The sequence below is a fragment of the Haematobia irritans genome, chromosome 5, assembly GCF_050003625.1.
Source record: "Haematobia irritans isolate KBUSLIRL chromosome 5, ASM5000362v1, whole genome shotgun sequence".
Taxonomy (NCBI): Eukaryota; Metazoa; Arthropoda; class Insecta; order Diptera; family Muscidae; genus Haematobia; species Haematobia irritans.
The window spans coordinates 46,460,902-46,467,974 of record NC_134401.1 but is presented as its reverse complement, the minus strand read 5'-3'; positions in this window follow the sequence as shown (position 1 = coordinate 46,467,974).

The window sequence follows — 7,073 nt, the reverse complement described above, 5'->3', positions numbered from 1 at the left end:
AAATGGAAGAACTGAACTTGGTTGACATGTGGTTTCAACAAGATGGCGCTACATGCCACACAGCTATGGCCATTTTGAGGGAAAACTTCGGAGAACAATTCATCTCAAGAAATGGACCGGTAAGTTGGCCACCAAGATCATGCGATTTGACGCCTTTAGACTATTTTTTGTGGGGCTACGTCAAGTCTAAAGTCTACAGAAATAAGCCAGCAACTATTCCAGCTTTGGAAGACAACATTTCCGAAGAAATTCGGGCTATTCCGGCCGAAATGCTCGAAAAAGTTGCCCAAAATTTGACTTTCCGAATGGACCACCTAAGACGCAGCCGCGGTCAACATTTAAATGAAATTATCTTCAAAAAGTAAATGTCATGGACCAATCTAACGTTTCAAATAAAGAACCGATGAGATTTTGCAAATTTTATGCGTTTTTTTTTAAAAAAAAGTTATCAAGCTCTTAACAAATCATCCTTTAGTATAGATTATGCTAATAATGACCCACTGTGACGCATTTGCTTGTTTTTTAATTGACATAAGAATTCAATAAAAAAATATCATCCAAATTGGTTAAAATTTAGATATAGCTCCCACATAAAGGGATGGATGGTTCCAAGAAATGGCAACAGTGGATGATCAATTTTCGAAGAAAATCATCTTCAGTAATGAGGTACATTTTCACCTCAGTGGATTCGTCAATGAACAGAATTGCCGAATGAGAATCCAAGAGTGATTGTCGAAAAACCAATGCACCCACAAAGAGTGACTGTTTGGTGCGGTTTATGGGCTGGCGGCATCATCGGGCCGTATTTTTTCCAAAATGAGACCGGTCAGGCAGTTACTGTGAATGGTGTTCGCTATCGTGAGATGATAACGAACTTTTTATGCAGTGTTGCCAACTCCCCAAGGCCAAAAAGCACCAAAAATATATAAGTTCTAACATACCACCTTCCACCACATAATCGAAAATTAAATGCTCTACTAAAAAAAAAAAAAAAAAAACTTCCGAAGATGTATTATAGAACTTTTACTTTTGTGAATTGCATTTTAAGAAGTTAAGGTATTAAGATCGAGTTTAAAAATAGTTTAAAAATTACTAAAATAGTAATTTTTCCACAATTACTTTTCTTTAATAATTCATTTTAAGGAATACAAACTTTGCGAAAATTTGCTTTTGGCTATTCCCCATCAAGTTATAATAAAATTTGCAGCAAATATGCATAATTTTATGCCTTTTTTACTGATATAGTTTTCACTTTAGCGGCAAAACTCGAACTTAGTACTCACCATTATGAACCGCTATTCAAGTATACTCTTTGATCAGTTTTAATGCTTTCCTCCAATTCATTTTGATAAGTGATGTTTTTCAACTTTCAAAATATTATTATATGGAAGGAGTCTATTGCTTATTTCAGTTGTGCGTGATTTTGTGAATATAATACAAACGTTTTTAATGACATCTTTACCAAATTCAAAAATTCGACACTCATCGATCGATTTTCCTACAGAATACCCTAAATAACAATATTAATTAAAAAATAATCAATACCAACTTCATAACAATCAAATTCTATATCTATATATATAAAATTCAAATATGTTTGTTTATTTGTTTTATGTTCCGAGTTGGCTCCGAAACGGCTGAGCCGATTTACTTGAAACTTTCAGAGATCGTAGGGGGCGTTCATGTGGTGAAAATAGGGTACCTTAGTTTTTGACACCTGGTCGCGGAGGGAAACTCCCCTTTGTCAGACTTTTTGAAAATTGGACCAAAGTCGACCGATTTGCTTGAAATTTTCATTGAAGGTTGGGGTTGGCATCTAAACAAAAATCCGCTACTTTATATTTCGATATTTGGTGGCGGAGGGGGACCTTTGTTCGACTTTTTTTAAAGTAACACTACAGTGAAAAAACTAAAATTCTCTAAATTATCTGAGATTTACAGAGAACATGCGGAGAGGTTATGGAATTAATATGGGGTACCTGATGGTTTTATGCCTTAGTTTTTGAAACTTTTAACAAAATTATGCGATTTGCTTGAAATTTTCATTGAATGTTGGGGTTGGCATCTAGAGAAAAATCCGCTACATTATTTTTCGATATTTGGTCGGGGAGGGGGACCACCCCTTTGCCCGACTTTTTTTAAAGTACAGCGAAAACAAAACTAAACTCCCCCGACTGAAATTTTGCTGAAAAAATGGGTGAGGTTATGAAATTTATATCAGGTTCCTGCTTTTTTAATAAAAATAAAAGGGCATAGGGAGACATCCGCTTCTCTTAAGTACATAAAGAGAGTTACTTAAAATTTACAGAGGACTGGAGAGAGGTTACGATATTAATAGTTGATACCTGATTTTGTGATATTTGGACGGAAGAGAGACCGCCCCTATAGTCTTATAATTTGCTTGACATTTTCTGGGACTGCAAAAAAAAAAAACAAAAATTCTTAAGTTTTCTTGAAATTTACAAAGGCAGTGGGGGAAGGTTATGAACGAACAGGCAACCTTCCTTGCCCCACACTTGAAGGAAAGTTTCAAAAATTTTCAGGCAAGGTTAAGTGTGCTATTCACTACGGGTTTTTGTCGATATTGTATCGGGGAAAGTGTCGTCTTTTTAAAACAACAGAGCAAAATTTAAACATCTCCGATGTACTTGAAATTTAGAGGGAACGTGGGAGGAGGTGATTAAATTAAATAGAATTTATAGGGACCATTGAGTAGTTGTGAAATTAATATAGGGTACGTGATAGTCCGATATCAGGTCGGAGTGGAGCGAAGGTGGGGAGAGGGTTCCCTTTTCTCCGTTTTTTTTTTACATTGAAAGTAGAGTTGTTCGTAAATGGAAACTCGGTACACAATTTTATGATTTTTGCACAGACTTCTGCCAGAATTCCTTTTAGTAAAGAGCTTAAATTTACATGAAATTGGCAGCCAACGTAGAGGGTGCATCATTTTCCAACATTTTAGCAAATGTTAATGTGGTAATATTGTTTACTACTTTTGCTTTTTCCGATTTATTGGATGGGAAACAGTAATTCTTTGTATGTTATTATAATATAGTGCTTACTTTTTTTTAAGATATGTTGAGGAGAAGGATACCTTTCCTTGGCAAACCACACTTAAAATTGACAAGAAATATAGAAGATTGTCCAACTTCTTGAATACAGAACATTATTAAAAAAATTTGGAGGAAAGAGTACACCCTCTCCCCGAAAATTTTTAAGACGAACCGTTTTACATATGCATATCCGCCGTATTTGAACCTATAAACGAAAAAACAAGTAGTCCGAGTCAAAATGTTCCTACAAATACGCTTCGGAAGGCGCAGCGAAGCGGGCCGGGTTACTCTAGTTTGGCAATAAATTTGAGTTTCTTCGGCTCTTGAAAGTCTAATCAAAATTTTTGTATCAATTAAACTTAATACTGTTCAAAATAAAAAAGCACCAAAAGCACCAGAAAGCACCAAGTTGGTGCTTTTTTTGAAAAGGCACCAAAAAGGCAATTTGGTGCTTTTTAGAAATCAAAAAGCACTAAATTTGGTGCTAAAAGCACCAAATTGGCAACACTGTTTTTATGGCCCGAATTTTAAGATATGGATGTGGACGATATGTGGTTTCAGCAGGACGGTGCCACTTGCCACACAGCTAACGAAACAATGGCTCTTTTGCGAAACAAATTCAATGGCCGTGTTATCTCACGTAGTGGCGATGTCAATTGGCCGCCAAGATCATGTGATTTGACACCGTTGGACTTTTTCTTTGGGGTTATTTGAAAGAGAAGGTGTACGTCGATAAGCCAGCCACAATTCAAGAGCTAAAGGATGAGATAATTCGGCACATTAACGGCATAGAACCTCCATTATGCCTTAGCGTCATCGAAAATTTGGACCATCGGATGAAGGTGTGCCACCGAGGACGCGGCGCCCATTTGGCCGATATCTTGTTCCATACATTATTGAGTAATACCAATATATCATAATAAATTAAAATTACAATAATTTTCTAAATAGTTTGTGTTTTATTCAAAATCAACATCGGCCCTTGAAATTTTAACCACCCTTTATATGCATCGCCCGATTTTGCGAAAATTTGGTCATAATAGCCTTATTTATTAACCGATCTTACTCAAACTTAGCACAAAGTATCCTTCTCTAACATCAAATAAACCAGCAATATAACTTAGACTATTCAGGCCATTGTGATACCACAGTGGTGAACTTCTCTCTTATCACTGAGTGCTGCCTGATTCTATGACAAGGGACCTTCTTTTTATAGCCTAGTCACCACCATTACTGAGAGGGAATAATTCACCGCTGAAAAACTTTTTGGTGTTTGGTCGAAACTGGATTTGACCCTGAGTATGCAAGGCAGGCATGCTAACCGTTGCACCACGATGGCCCTCACGGTCTTCTCTATTATCCTTTGATGGTTTATCATGTTTCTTATTTCCGTTTATTTTCATCGTAGCCATTGTAGCTACGCTTTTGATCTGAACATCTATATGTCGTAAGTCCTGTGTAGTCTGCAAGGCTCTAGTTGACGTGGTCTTCAATTATACCAAGACAACATGTCCGTTGGACTCGTTGTACAATACGCATTTTGTTGCAGTTCCTCTCCATTGATGTTCACCAGACTTTCGACTGGTATGTCAGGGTTGACCTTATTACGATTTCATATATCCAGTGGGTCACCTTTGGATTCAGATCCCATTTTGAGACCACCGCTTTTCTACACCGTGATATCTATAGGCCTACTCAGTCCTCTCTTCGATGTGGCTCTTCCAATTCGGTTTCCTCTCTAAATATACTCTTAAGTACTCTATTTGCTCAGACACTGGTATCGGTTCAATACATTGGAGAATTTTACTCCTTCTATTGAATAGGCATAATTCCGTCTTCTCTGGGTTAACATTCTGGCCACTGCACTAATAGAAGAAGTTTCGTTATATTAACGAAATGTGTCGTTAAAAGTCTGCCAATGAAACAAATTCGTTAATACAACGAAATTTATCGTTATTATAACGAATTTTCTGTTAGTCAACGTAACGTTTCATACTATTAATGAATATTTTCATTGTATTAATGACAATGTTTCGTTATACCAATGAAAATTTTTCGTTGGCTGAATTTTAATGAAATTTTCTTTGTGTATAGGTTAGGTTAGGTGGCAGCCCGATGTATCAGGCTCACTTAGACTATTCAGTCCATTGTGATATCACCTACGTGGTATCACAATGGATACCGTGGTGTAATTGTTAGCATGCCCGCCTTGCATACACAAGGTCGTGGGTTCGATTCCTGCTTCGACCGAACACTAAAAAGTTTTTCAGCGGTGTATTATCCCACCTCAGTAATGTTGGCGTTCCACATTGCAGTGGTTTCACTGCAATGTGGAACACCGTTCGGACTCGGCTATAAAAAGGAGGACCCTTGTCATTGAGCTTAACATGGAATCGGGCAGCACTCAGTGATAAGAGAGAAGTTATTTGTGTATGGGTCTTGCCCAATCATTTGCCATTATCAGGACCCTTTCTGCCCTTCTGCATAGTCTGTTAGGATCCGTTCCCTGCAGAAGTATTATGGCATGATCTGCGTAACACAGAAAAAAATTCTCTTCGTAAAGAGAACGACATTTTTCGCAAAAGTAGGAAATCTATCATTGTTTTAAAACCGAAAAACATTTTATTTTTTTATATTTTAGATAGTATTCAATTTTTTTTAACACCATCAACAAAATTTTCCCTAGAGTCTCTTCAAAATAAAAATTTTAAAGAATGTCCAATAAAATTGCAGTGATCCATAAATGCTTTGATTGTATCTAACAAAGAGGGGGATAATGTCTATCAATTACTCTCAAAGGAATATGATGGAGATACCTTCGCAATTTCCTCAAAACAATAAAATGCTGAATAAAATTGACTGACTAACTCTAATGGAAGGTAAGTTATCATACCGCAATGGGGAATTTTGTGATGATGTCGTTGGCCACAATGCAAACAGCTAGGGATCCGAGAGAAAAAAAGACCATTTGCCGGTTGACCAAAGTTAAATGAATGGCTAGTTGGCCGAATGTTGAATTGTCCAGCTTTTCGGGCGATTAACCTCCCCATCGAACCTATGAGTGAAGATGATGATATTTTGCCGGTATTGTCTAGGTGGCATCCAGTATTCAATGCAAGCTGATTGTTTTTGGAACTATAGTCTTGTTGTTTTTTTTTTGTTTGCCGAATAAGTGATATAATCATCATAGGTATTCCACACATACCGGGACCTATCGAAATCTCCATAGACAAATGTTAGAAGCAATAGCCTTATATGAGGCGTCGTAAAAAAAAGACAAATAATACTTAAGTCTCCAAGAGATGCGGACGTTGTAAAATCTTAAAGATTTTCTTTCCTTTCCTAATAAAATTTTAGTTAAGACGCGCATGCCAAGTCTGTATCTTGTCCTAGGCATGGGAGACCGGCAAGTTTAATGGGACACTGCTGTTAAAGCTGCTGGTATTTGCACAGTGCATGAGGTGTCATACAAGTCCATCGCGGCTACTCGCAGACTTAAACATAGGGAAACAGTCCGCAACAAAAGATTGCCGTTTTTGATTAGTAACGAGATGTTAGGTTAAGTTAAAATGCTTAAATCAAAATCTTCGTCTACAACTAAGAGTATATTAAATTTTCTATAGAAATAATAAATAAAATTATAGAAAAAATAAATATAAATAAAATAACAAATAAAATTTTAAAAAATTTTTCTATAGATATTAAATTTTGAAAAAGTTTTCTATAGAAATAAAATGTTGAGAAACGTTGGGTTTATTGAACTGCCTGAATTTAATCTGATAATTGGTTGATAGTTTTGCTGCAAGTAGAGGATGCTGATGAGGAATGTGGTAATTCCGAAACGTGCGTCCATCCAACCATCTTGCAGTCTATAGGGCTTTGTCCAAATAAATTTGACAAACATTATTTTCCTCTGTTGGTTAAGCTACACTTGTAGTTTAGTCACTGCATGGTTTTATGCTAAAATCAAAAACAACAACAATGATTAAAGAAAGAAACCAACAATAACAAAACAAAACG